The 14,536-nt window shown below is 44.8% G+C and overlaps 1 pseudogene; it reads left to right on the forward strand.

The window, feature by feature from the left end:
- The first annotated feature begins 7,146 nt into the window (after positions 1 to 7,146).
- Positions 7,147 to 13,584, forward strand: LOC133901451 (uncharacterized; annotated as a pseudogene).
- Positions 13,585 to 14,536: the final 952 nt, after the last annotated feature.

Consider the following 14,536-nt stretch of genomic DNA (forward strand, 5'->3'; position numbering starts at 1 on the left):
TAGATATGGAGTCTGAGTCTAGACAGCTCTCTGATCAGGAGAAAAAGACGATGGGAGGTATAATAGCTAAAGAGCTGCAATATATCTAGGCTATGGATGAAATCAAAGCCAGGCAGAGATCAAGGGATAGAGAGATTGTGGAAGGAGACCATAACACTGTCTATTTTCAGGCAGTTGCTAACCAAAGGAGAAGGAAGAAATTTATAGCTGTTCTTGATGGACCTGAGGGTCCAACTGAGAAAACTGAAGATATGGAAAGATTGATCATTTTGCCATCATCCTTGTCAACAAAACACCTGTTTAGCTTAGAGCAATTCCTCGTCGAGCTTTAACCCTACAAAGTACAAACAGTAGCTTCAGTCCATGTGCCTTGCTGCTCTGCGAAATCCAAATCACACTTTCCACGTAGCAAAGCTTCCACCCTAGGTTTAGGGGCAAAAACGAAAACCTTAGTTAGAGGTTACCCTCTAGAAGGGGACCTAGCACACAAGCCAAACCCGACACATGCCCAAACCGACCTCCCGCTCCAGTGCTATGTGACATTTGGCGTCCGCACGACGCCTCGCTGTGACGCTGCCAAAACGCCCAAACGCCTCCCCATGCGACATGTGATGACGCGATGAGCGTCGTCTCTGCGTCAACGATGTCGTTCGCTGTCGAGCACCACCATTAAGGTTAGGGTTCCAGGAGGGATGGGAGTTCTATGGCTGGTGGGGTTTAGAGGGATGTTGGGGTTGCGACGGTGGACGAAGAGGTGGCACAGTGGCGCTAGAGTTGCGAGGTCAGAAGAGAGCGGTGGGCAGGGTTGACAGTAGGGGCAAGGAGCTTTTGTGGTTAGGGTAGGACAGGGTGGTGATGGCGGTGGCGGAGGGCGAGCAGCAGTATGATGGGGCGGTGAGGTTGCCACCAGCAATGGGTGGAGGAAGCGGTGGCGGTCGTCAGGCGGGCGACCTCGGTGCTGGTGGAGGTGCGGGTGGCCACAATAGTGGTGGCCCGCGGTGAGGGAGATGACAGAGCGGATGATAACACAGCAAGGGAGACAACGGGAGGGGGGAAGATGACCTGTAGATTTGTAGATCGACACGTGGCAGCCGGTGAGGCGGGCCATGAGATATGCTTCTGGAGGCTAGCCTCAGAATAGTAGTGCCTGAAAAAATCCACCTAGCCTAACTAGCCATCCTAGCTCCCATAGCAGGCCTCAAAGCTCAACGCAACATGAGGAGCGAAACAAGCCATCCCAGTCCCAATCGATGGCCCAACATCCCAACCCACGCCATGCCACACGGCATCCTAGTGCATTCCGTACGCATGCCGTGCTAAGCTCACTGGCTTAGGCACGGGCGCGGGGCACCCCTGCTCCATCTCCGCTTATACCATGCCATCACGTAGTCGTGCAAGTTTCACGAACGTCGCCAAGCTGATTTGTGTGGGGGAGGGGGGGAAGGAAGAGCTAGCACTTGAGCCATTTGAGGGAGGGAGGGAGGAGGCGAGGAGCTCTCTTTCTTGCCTTCTTGGCGGGCATGGAGAGGTTCACCGCCATGGTCGCTGGTCACAGAGTAGCCCTGCTCCCCCTCCCACGCTTGCCGAAGAGGAGGAGAGGGAGAAGGGGGGGGGGAGGCAGACGAGGTATACCTAAGCATCCAACTGGAGGAGATCGTCATCGTCAAGAACGACAACATCGACCACGTTCATGGCCGCGCCTCCGCCTCAGCCTCCATGGGGGAGTGCAGTGAGGCCACTACGGTGGCGGCCCATGGCACGTGGTCGACGAGCATGGCGTGGATCATTGGCTCAAACTAGAGGCAGTGGCAGGCCTAGGATTTTAAAGTTGGGTGTGTATACTATATTTTATATAGCTAATTTTTGTCTAACCATAAATATTAAACAACGACAAAATCCTAAGTAAAAAATTATTCATAAAGTAAAATCAGGACGCATTCAATTAAAGATACACACTACAAACTAATCCAATCAGTTAATATAAAGCTAAAGCTATGTGCACAACTGCAGAGTAAGAAGTAAACCACAATGATCAAATCCCATTTCATGACACACTCAATCAATATTATCTTAGATTAGCACCCAGGCCTATTATAAGTACTAACCATAAATTAAAAAGTGAGCACAAACTCAATTCAATTAGCAACATGGTTCATAAGCACCAATTCAAATGATAGCAAGTTCAACTAAATCAGACATTTGGTGTGTGAATACATATACCAGCGAAACAAATTTCTCAAACTATAGCCAAATACCAATCTGTAGAGCAAAGCCCTTAACCAATTCAACGAACACAACTCGCAAGCCCCAATTAGATGAAACTAACAAACATGAACCACAACTAAGCACAAACTACAACCCATTTACGAACATGCCCAAAGGCCCGAAGGCACATCGAGATGACTCAATGACTCACCATCGAGGCCCTCGCACCCGACGTGCCACCACCGTCGCACTCCGCCTTGTATGCGCCGATGGCCGCACCCGACGCACCACAGCCACTGCCCCCTGCTTTGCACTCGCTCACGACCGCGTCGCCACCGTGCTCTATTCAAATGAGTCGGGCATCCTTCTTGCGGTAGGTTGAGCCGTCGAGACAAGTAGTGGAGACTAGAGAGTGAATCGGGCGTCATGGACGTTACTGCTATCTGGGCCGCTGGGGACGACTGCTGGAGCCTAGAGCTTGGGCCGAATGCGAGGAGCCACAGGCTGACTACATATAAAAAAATTACATAAAATTTTAGATGGACATCTATACACGATAACCTTTAATGGGCTTGCCCCTGACTAGAGGGCACCATTCACTTCACAATGTTGTTCCTCCCCGACATGAGGGTTTTTGTATTTTGGCTAAATCTTGATCTTGCCCTTGTTCTTGGAGATGAAGGGTCCGGTTCTTGTATCGCCATGGCTGGAGAATCGAGGTGGTTTTTTAGTTTGTCGAATTGGTGAATCTGCATTTGTGTCACGGCTTCACGGGGCATCGATTTGATGCCAATTTGATGGTTTTTATTTTTTTTTACGATGACAGTTTGAGTTCATCGTCATGCGTTTTCTTGTGTGTGCTAATTAGAGTTCTTTGATTATTGAGTATCATAGATTAGTTCTTAAGTTTTGAGGTATTTAAACTACAGAGTGGTATTCAAATAAGATTCTAAAAAGATAAATAGTTAGAAACAACCATTTTAAGCAAGCAATACCCAATATTATATAACATTGCATACAGAAAGCAAGCGATTATAGCTGATGTCCTTAGTTATGACCCTCCAAATATTTTTCTGTATAACGTTAGTGAGGCATAAGCTCGAGGCTTGGAATGACCTGGTGGCAAAAGTAACAGATACTGAGATAAGTGATGAACATGATAGTTTCAGATGGCTCTTAACTCTAAGTGGTCAATTATCAATAAACACAATGTACAGGGCTATAGTCAATGATAATATCATAGATAATAATCATTTCTTATGGAAACTAAAGCTTCTTTTAAAGATCAAGATCTTTCTTTAGTTTTTAATCAAATGAGTCATCTTAACTAAAGATAACTTAGTGAAAAAAAAATTGGCAAGAGAATGAAAAATGTTGTTTTTGCAACCGTAATAAGACAATTCAGCATCTTTTCTTCGATTGCAATCTTGCTAAGTATATTTGGAGAATAGTTCAAGTTATTTTTGGCCTTCAACCCCTGGTAGTGTCTCCAATATATTTCGAACCTGGCTAAATGAGATAGGAAAGAGGCTTAAGAGACAATTTTTTGTTGTAGCCGCTACCATTTGTTGGGCGATGTGGCTTAGCCGAAATGACGTGGTTTTTGACAAGACAAATATGCACTCTTCTATGTAGGTTATCTATAGGAGTATGTATTGGATCAGGTTTTGGTCGTTGCTTCAAAAGGAGGAGATCCGTACAGCAATGCAATTAGGATGTCGTCTGTTGGAGACTACAACGATGGACATCTTTGTAAAATTTAGGTGAAGGTTTAGCAATAGATTAAGTGTTTAAAAAGAACATATACTCTTTGTTAAATTTCCTATCTTTTGTTTATATTGGTGGCTTGTGTGGTAGACGGAGTCTACATCTTAGCCAAACTGTTGCAATAATTGGCCGAATGCATGTCTTGGTGTAGAGACTAGGATATTTTTATTTATTTGATGAAATAAAACTCTCTTTATCTAAAAAAATCATGGAAGCAGGGATCAATCGTTGGTCGCTGAACCACTCCATGTTATCAAAATCTAACTTAAAGTATCTTATTAAGACTCTATTTAACAGAGCTCTACCTTCTAGCACCACGTCAGATTTTAAGTTTCTAAGTTAAAATAAAGTAATTTAAGTTTTTATTTTTAGTTTAAATAGGAATAAGATTGATCACCCAAATATTCTCAATATATCCATAACTCTAGCTCCATAAATTTCTAGACCTAACAATACCTAGCTTCAAGAGTCAAAATTTTTTTGAAGATGGAGTTATGTCAAGCGAATCTTTTTGTATGAATATTTGTGAGCAAATTAAAACCATAAGCACAAGCATGCAGTAGATGGATAGGATCAAGCTCAAACTTCTGTACGGTGTTTGGTTTGAGCAGAAGTTATATCAGAATGCCCTATAATTTTGCACGTAAGGTTACTGTAATGATTGTGGAGAGGCCACGATCACCGCTTACCTCCAGACTTTATACGAGGGTCCTAATTTCGCGCTCTATTAAGCATGCACAATAAGGTATTTAGAGAAAGTGTTTATAAAAAAAGATTTGGAAATTATATTAGTGCTTAGGCGAAAGACAAGATGCTTACTTAAGTACCACTATTTATATTAGTGTTATCAAGATAGTTAATTATGTTTAAACACATGTAGTTTTTATTTATATTGAAAATTATAATTTTTATGTAGGTATTTAACACTCTCTTTCCTTAAGTATATAACCATAAGCATCTAAGTATTGTTCGTGCCCGTAGTTGGAAGGAGCCTATTTTTGTTTCACAAGAATGGTAGCTTGGCTTACTGAAATTTGGTTGTTTGAACAAATTTGGTCTTGGTTTTGTACAAGAACTTTTGTCAAGGAATCTGCTTTATTTGGTAGTTCAATTTTTTGGAAGCCAAGTTCAATTTGTGCAGCCATAATGGTGCTCTGAATTTGGCATACCAAAGATCTTCACTCACCTTTCATATTCTTCACTAGTAAACGTTCATATGTAACACATGTATAATTAATAATATTGCGATGAGAGCATGCATATGAAATTACAATAGGAGTTAAAATTTAAGCAAACTATAATGTAAAAGATCACAATGTATTTCAGCAGGTCAACCAAAAACTTCTTTCTTAACTCGTGGCCATCATGTAAGTGCATTATATATCATTGTAATTGTAAAAAAAAAATGCATAGCCAGATGGCCAATTGCTTTATGTAAACTACAATGCCGTTGAGAACACTCACATTGTAAATCGGTGGTTGTAGTTGTTGACTGTTCCATGCGCGCATGAAATTAATAACAAAAAAACCCCGACACGAACCTACAGAAGAATAAATTATTACATCTACATGGATAATCTAATTGATTGAATTGATGTTCTAAGAAATTTACAAATCTTTTATCTTTGGAACATAAATTGGTATTATACAATGCCAATCACATATATCGTGAATCCATAAGGGGTTTGCTACTTACAGAGCTAGGTTCAGTTTATTGAAAATTTTGAGAGTTTTCAACATATGGTGCACTATGGGTTCATTTCATTTAAACCAATCCGGTATAGGTAGTGGATCCAATACCGATACACTTTTAGCCACTATTTCGAATGCAAATAGCATGAAATGCCCAAAGGAACATATCGGCGATAGAAACTGTAAACAATAGTCACTATCATTAGGGAAAACTAAACTACGATACAAATGAACAACGAAATAAAACATACCAACTTGCATTGTAAAATAGCGTACACCATCCCAGTCCACGTATCAAACAATTTTGCCAACAGCTGAATATCAAGCTTCCTTCTACGCGACGTCTCTCGTCCGTAGTCACACACTAGTGCGATAATAAGAGAGCTCATAAGATTAAATGCAAACAGAGTGACGACATAAATATATTATATCGTACCCAGAACTGAAGGTCTATGTAGTAATATTAGATGTCCCTTAGCAGGTTGAGCTCGTCGCATGTGTACATCCTCATGCCCATGTTGAAATAATCCTTGTCCATAGGCTTTTACACACCCAATATTTCCTAGACTCAAGGAATTTTTTAGACATTTATCTGAATGGAAAATCAGAATTAGAATTATATGAAATGGATCGCAAGGAAGTTTTTTTGAAGAAGTTGCATTAACTTTGTTCAAACAATCTAAACATTTGTACAGATGAAATGGAAACATCATTCTAATACTTAAAACAACCTGTGCAATACAAACTAATCAGGCCAGGACCAAAAGAAAAAATCTAAGAAGTAAAAGAATATAACTAAGTTATCTTGACTGGTTAATAATATAGCTTAGGGCAGCAAAGTTGTTAAGTCAAAAGGTGAAATTCAGAAACTGCTAACAATAATATATACTGGTAACACTGAAACTCGTGTCTATGTGAAACTTCTGAATTGTTCTGAACTTTGAGTGGTGGTTGTTTGATCAGCGTGAGTGGATAATGGAGATCATATGGATATACATGGTGAATTATATATGAGTATAGATATAGATAGATGTGTTGATCAAATTTCGAGGATAACCAGGTGTTCCGTGCACCAAGAAGCCTGGTGCGCTGCCATCATCTTTCCATTTCCCTCTGCAGAATCATTCAGGCATCGGCGAAGTGTCTTCCACTGCCATGCGTGCCCCACCACATGGAGGGACACATACCCACGCCCCCATCCCCAGGAAGCCAAACACCATCTCGGCTTCTTCGATCACCACGAGTAAATAATCACACACGCTCAGGCCTCCGTAGCTAAATCATCCTTCTTCTTGCTCTCTCTTCTAACACCTTTGATCGATCTGTTGATCATCACATCATGCACACAGCCTGGTTCATTCTTGGCCTTCCCTGCGGTCGATGATCATCAGAGCGTGCTAGCTAGCTGCCATGTCGGGGATCTCGTTAGCGGTGGCATTGCATTCGAACCCAGACCACGGGTCCGAGAGGTAGCCAGGGGCGATGCTGGGCGGTGTGATGGGGTTGCTCCATGTGATCGACCTCCAATTGGTGGCCTTCATCATGGTGTTCTCCGCCTACAGCCTTGTTCCGCTCATCGACCTTGCCTTCCCTGTTGCCACCACGCTCTACCTCCTCGCCTTCCCGCCACTCTATGTTGGACTTAATCCTAGTCGTGGGCCTCGGGGACTCGATTGACGTTTGGAGTCCTAGTTATAACTTATAAAGTTCGTTTGTGCGGTGTGCACAGGAGTAGTCAGAGTTTGAGTCAGAGTCAGATCGTGGGATGGCACGATTCAATTTAGGATTCAAAGTTAGCAGGTCACTATAAATATGAGTTGTAATCTCTAGTTTCTGTAAGCAAGATATAGAGTTGTGCAAGTTGTAAGATAATAGAGTCAAAAAAAATCTCCAGAGAGAGCTTCCATTTGTGGTTGTTCTCTTCAAGTATTTGTCTTTGCGTTCTCGCTAGGAGGCTCACGTGGTCGAGCAAGGTGCTAGTCATGAGAGTGGTTGTTCTCTCGACATAGTTGTGCTCGACTGGTCGCTCGTGTGGTCTAGGTGTGTATACTGATCGGAGGCGTGGTTGCTCTCTTGGACTTGCGGAACGTTGGACTACTCGTGGTTGGATTTTGCTAGTCATTCGTGTGATCAGCAATCATGGGTTGGTCGTCCGTGTGGTCGTGCGTGTGATCCTATGGGTCGGTGAGACCCAACATCCGGTATCAGAGATAGAAGAGTGCAACACTAACTTGTGAAGATTTTGATCGTTCCTCAGGGCGAGGCAGCGCGGGAGAGCGGTGGTGGGCCGTTCCTGTACTCGTAGTTGACGGCGACAAACTACACAAGCTAGGTGATTCATGTGCAGGCAATGATGGAGGATCAGGGCATCTGGGAGGTAGTCGAGGCAGCAGTCGGTGCGATCGTCAATGAGATGAAGGACAAGAAGGCAAGGTCCCATCTCTTCCAAGTGCTCCCGGAGGATCTCCTGATGCAGGTGGCAAGGAAGAAAATAGCAAAGGAGGTCTGGGACTGTCTCAAGACAAGGTTTGCAGGCACAGATTATGTCAAGAATGCGTGGCTGCAGACATTGAAGAGCGACTTCAACGCTATGCGCATACAGGAGAGAGAGACGCTGGACTAGTATGCTAGAAGGCTCAATGCCATGTCTGTCAGATACGCCAATCTGGGGGAGATACTCGACAATGCTGCATTGGTCAAAAAGTTGTTCGACACCGTGCCGGATCGATTCCTGAGTGTAATAGCCGGGATCGAGCAGTTCTACAACCTCGACAAGATATCATTCGAGGAAGCCATGGGGCAGCTGAAGGTGTTTGAAGAACGTGCTCACCCGTGCGCATCTGGCAGCAATAGCACTAGCGACGGCCAGCTCCTTCTCACCCAGGCCGAGTGGCAGGCGCAGCAGAAGAAGGATGGCAACGACTCCTCATGGAGCAACAAGGGAAAATCCCACCCTATTGCAGATAGTAGCAACCGCGGCTAGGGTGGTCGTGGATGCGGCAGAGGTCATGCTGGTACGTCACGCAATGATGAGGAGAGCGGCTCTAGCGGCGATCGCTGCAACAAGAGCCACATCAAGTGCTACAACTGCTACAAGATGGGGCACTACGCGAACGAGTGCAAGGCACCAAAGAAGAAGGAGGAAGAGAAAGGCAAGACATGTATCACCCGTACTGATAACACTGAGCTGGCCTTACTGCTCGCAGTGTTAGAGGAGTCAGTACCAGGACTGCAGCAAAGGCAAGATGCCGTATTGCTGAATGAGGAGAAGTTAAAGCCGGAACTGCGTGGGAGGGAGGCTCCAGCTATGAGGTCTGGTACCTGGACAATGGGGCCAGTAACCACATGACCAGTGATAAAGAGAAGTTCAGAGAGTTGGATGAAGGTGTCACTGGCATGGTGAAGTTCGGGGATGGCTCCACGATACAGATCTGGGGTTAGAGTCTGTCGTGTTCAGCTACAAGAACGACAATCAATGGCTGTTGCAGGAGATCTACTACATTCCAAGACTGTGCAGCAATATCATCAGCCTTGGACAACTTATCGAAGTTGGACACAAGGTGATCATGGATGCTAAACATCTACGAGTGTATGATAATAGTCTTGCACGGTTGCTGATGAAAGTGAGGTGAACTCCAAATCGCCTCTACAATATAGAGTTGCATCAAGCAATGCCAGTGTGTCTCTTAGCCAGCCTTCAAGACCCGGCGTGGCTCTGGCATGTGAGGCTCGGACATGTCAACTTCGCAGCTATGAAGCTACTTGTTGACAAAGAGATGGCAGCGGGCGTGTCACCGATCACACACCCGAATCAGTTATGTCAAGAGTGTTTGCTGGTAAAGCAGGCGAGGCAGCTGTTCTCGGTAGCGACTAATTTTAGGGTGGAGAAACCACTCGAGCTTCTACATGCTGACCTTTACGGGCCGATCACACTTTCGACTCTCGCCGGTAACAGTTATTTTATGTTAATTATTGATAACTTTACTCGGTGGATGTGGGTGTACGTGATCAAGTCGAAGGACCAAGCCTGCTCCTTGTTCAGAAAATTCAAGTGCAAGCCGAGAACACGAGCAGGCAGCGCATCAAGACGTTGAGTACTGATCGCAATGGGGAATTCCTCTCAATCGAGTTCACCTGGCTATGCGAGGAGGTCAGGATCGAGCGACACCTCACCGCGCCATACACATCACAGCAAAACGGCATGGTGGAAAGGAGGAACAGGACCATGATGGCGATGGCGAGGTCCCTCCTCAAGAGCATGAACGTGCCTGGAAGATTTTGGGGGGAGGCGGTGCAGCACATGGTGTATCTACTGAACCGCTTGCCAACAAAGGCTCTTGATGATTGCATTCCGTTCGAGGCTTGGAACGGAAGGAAGTCACATTTGGCACACCTTAGTGTGTTCGACTGCACTACACACGCAAAGGTAACAACACAACACTTGAAGAAGCTCAACGACCAAAGCCAGTCGATGGTGTATCTTGGCATTGAGGATAGCTGCAAGGCGCATCGTCTCTTTAATCCAAGGCGCGGGAAAATTCATGTAAGTCGTGATGTTAAATTTGATGAAAGCGTGGAGTGGAGTTGGTGTACAGGTGCAAGTAACGGGGAGCCATCTGATGTCGATGTTGAGGAGGCGATTAGAAATAAGCCGGTGGTGGGCAACAATATGCCATTCGTGGGTGGTCTGGCAAGTGTGCCTGCACCCGCGGCACATGGTGATCTAGCTCCTTCATCGACTCCGCTGGTCGGCGAGGTGATGTTAGAAGGGCCAGCAACCAGGACACTTGCTGCGGCATGCACGACATCCACCTCTCCAACAACCCCCACCACTCCAGTGGAGCTGCCGGCACTTGAATCGTCGGTGAATGATCGGGCTACACCGCTACCGAGCGGGAGCAGCAGCAAAGATGAAGGACATGTTCATTACAGGAACATCGGCGACATCATGAGAGATGATCCAAGGGTGAACCTTGATGAAGACCTAGAAGCAGAGGCCATGCTCGTGGAGACGGAGAAGCCATCCTCCTACCATGAGGTTGTTGGATAGTTGGTCTGGGAGGATGCCATGGCCAAGGAGATCGAGTCTATAAAGAAGAATGACACATGGACTCTCATGACGTTGCTAGCTGGTCACAAGCCAATTAGGCTCAAATGGGTTTACAAACTGAAAAAGAACTCAGATGGAGATGTGATTAAGCACGAGGCAAGGTTGGTCGTGAAGGGATATGTGCAGCGGCAAGGAATCGATTTTGAAGAAGTGTTTGCGCCAGTGGCTAGGCTAGACACAGTGCGTGTCATCCTTGCTGTTGTAGCCAACCGAGGTTGGTAGATTCATCATCTTGATGTTAAGTTGGCATTCTTAAATGGAGAGCTCGAAGAAGAAGTATATGTGGCTCAGCCGGAGGGATTTATAGTGAAGAACAAAGAGCATCTTATGCTCAAACTCAGCAAGGCGTTGTATGGACTCCGGTAGGCGCCATAGGCATGGAACATACGACTTGATAGAATCATGCTGTATACACAAGAGGAACAGGTCAGGCTGGAATCATTATCGGAGTATATGTTGATGATCTCATTGTGACAGGAGAAAGTACAGAAGAGATCATAGAATTCAAGCAGCAGATGGTGAGTGAGTTCGAGATGACCGATCTCGGATTGCTTAATTACTATCTTGGTATTGAGGTAGCGCAAGAAGATGGGCAAATTACAATCAAGCAAACATCGTATGAGAAGAAGGTTCTTGGTCAATTCAGTATGTTGGATTGCAATCCCACAAAATTTCCCATGGAACAAAGGGCGCAGCTGCATAAGGATTTAGATGGACAGCCGGTTGATGCAACTGAGTATCGTCGCATCATCACTTGCATGAGGCATTTACTCCATACAAGACCTGATCTGTCGTTTGCTATCAGGGTGGCAAGCAGATTTATGGAGAAGCCCATGGTGATGCATCGCAAGGCAGTGAAGCAAATTCTTCGGTATTTGAAGGGTACCGTGTATTATGGTCTTGCGTATACCAAAGGAGGAGAAACAGAGGTGCTCACTGGCTACACGGATAGTGATCTGGCCGGTGACATGGATGACAGTAAGAGTACTAAATGTATGGCTTTCTATATCAATGAGAGCTTGGTGTCATGAAACTCATAGAAGTAGAAAACGGTGGCTTTGTCTTCCTGTGAGGTTGAGTTTATGGCGGCAACGGCGGCGACATGCCAAGCATTGTGGCTTAGAAGTCTGTTGGGGGAGCTAACAGGAGAAGAGTCCAAAGCAGTAAAATTGCTTGTTGACAACAAATCGGCAATTGTTTTGATAAAGAATCCAATGTTTCATGGCCACAGTAAATATATTAACACCAAGTTTTATTTCATCCGTGAGTGTGTTGAAGGAGGCTGAATTGAGGCGGATTTCATCTGCACAGAGGAGCAGCGAGCTGACGCTCTAACAAAGGCATTGCTGGCGGTGAAGCTGGTGACCATGCGACATCTATTGGGAGTTCGTGAACTTAGCCCACATCAGGATTAGGGGAGTATGTTGGACTTAATCCTAGTCGTGGGTCTCGGGGACTCGATTGAAGTATGGAGTCCTGGTCGTAACTTGAAAGTTTCGTTCGTGCGGTGTGCACGAGAGTAGTCAAAGTTTGAGTCAGAGTCAGATTATGGGATGGCCTGATTCAATTTATGATTCAGAGTTAGCAGGTCGCTATAAATATGAGTTGTAATATCTAGTTTATGTAAGCAAGACACAAAATCGTGCAAGTTGTAAGATAATAGAGTCAAAAATTTCCTCCAGAGAGAGTTTTCGTTTGTGGTTGTTCTCATCGAGCATTTATCTTTGCGTTCTCGCCGAGAGGCTCGCGTGGTCGAGCAAGGTGCTGGTCGTGAGGCTGGTCGTTCTCTCGACGTATTCGAGCTTGACCAGTCGCTCGTGTGGTATAGGCACGTATACTGATAAGAGGTGTGGTCGCTCTCTCGTTCTCGCAGATCGTCAGACTACTTGTGGTTGGATTTTGCTGATCGCTCGCGTGATCAGCAATCACAGGCTGATCGCCCGTGTGGTCTGCGTGTGATCCTGTGGGTTGGCGAGACCCAACACTCTACACCAAGCTCGACGCCACCACATCCTCGCCGCCTCCCAAGAGATCTTCCGCTGCAGCAAGTAATCAATTAGGTGTTCATCCTTGAACATTTGTCAGTTTCTTTGATTTGTCAGTAACTTGTCAGCTTCTTTGATTTGTTAGTAATTTGTTAGTATTACTATGTTCTTCTCGTCAAGAAGAAGAAACTACTATGTTCTTGCGCACTAGTACGGAGGACCATATTATCTAAGCAGGCTGTTCCAGGTGTACGTGGTGGTGGGCACGACGGTGGACTTGTTCCTGCCACTGGCGCACATACTGAGCGGGTTTACGCGTGGTGATGATGCGGCGGTGCGGTCGGCGACACCGCACCTATTCCTGCTCTCATGCCAGATCCTCACCGAGAACATCATTGTCTAGTTAGGTGCCTTCTTGTCACCTGTTAGGGCGCTGGTGCTGCTGCTCTACATTGTGTGCTGCGTCTTCATCATCGTCTACTGGGTGTACGATGTTTGGGCCAACAAGCTCATCACCCGCAGCTCCACCATGAAGGTATATGGCGCACTTGTGGCAGTTGGTGTGCATGATAGGAGCAGAGTGATCGAAGCGTCTTGCTGGTCACTCGTGGTGTGTGATTGCAGGAGGCAGCGTGGGTGTGGTTCGGGCGTTACCTGGTGGTGGTGAACCTGCTCTACTTCTCCACCAACCTCTTCATCTTCCTCATCCCCAAGTTCTTGCCTCGCGCCTTCGAGAAGTACTTCCGCAAGCGCAACGAGGTGTGCGCCAAGACGACCGAGGATAAGCCTACACGCGACCACCTGTCCTCAGCGGCGCCAGAATAGCATGTTAGGGCCGTTGAGGATGACGTCATCACCATGGCGAAGTCTGTGGAATCCAAGAAAACAGACTAAGAGCTGTGAAACCGACCGGTTATGATTCCGGTGTGTGACATGCAGTGGCCTAGCTTACTAGCTTGTAGTGATTTCTTTCTTTCTTCCAATGGATGACCGGGGATGTTACATAGTACACATCTGAAACTTAATTTAGTTTTCGATTTCGGTGAAGTATCGTAGGTGTAGCTCTGGTTCTGGTGCAAAAAAATGTAGCGGAATCGTACCTTGTCTCTATTGAAGTGGAAAGAGATTAATTAATATATGGATGGAGATGTCTAGTATGAAAGATAAATAATGGATGATTGATAGTAATTTTAGAAGAAAAAAATATGGTCTAACTTTTTACTATGACCGTTTGATCAGTGCGGATATTATCCGGATCTTCAATATCTAAGTGAATATTATATATATATATATATATATATATATATATATATATATATATATATAAAAGTATAGATTTGACCACAGGAATTGCCTGGACACCTTAGCTCACTCATGGTGGTTATGGAGCGTGATATTATTGCGTGCACTTTGTCCGTCCAATTAAAAGAATAAAATGTCTCTGCAGTGAATCCTTGAACATGACTATTTAATTTTTTTTATCAAAGAATAGGATCAAACTCAGAAACTTTTGTATGATGTTTGGCTTGAGCGAAACTTATATCAGAATGCACTATAATTTCGTACATAAGGAGTTACTAGCAGAGTGCCCATATGTTACAACTGTTCTCAAATATTACACCCAATATTTATTTCATAATAATAACACACATGTTCCATATGCTAATTCATGTCAACCAAAATAAAAACGACTCATATTTCGTACCTAAAAAATATTTAAGTGTTAGCAATAAGAGGATATACCCTCAGTTTTTAATAAAAAAATATTCATAAAAAG

The sequence above is a fragment of the Phragmites australis genome, chromosome 20 (assembly GCF_958298935.1).
Source record: "Phragmites australis chromosome 20, lpPhrAust1.1, whole genome shotgun sequence".
NCBI lineage: Eukaryota > Viridiplantae > Streptophyta > Magnoliopsida > Poales > Poaceae > Phragmites > Phragmites australis.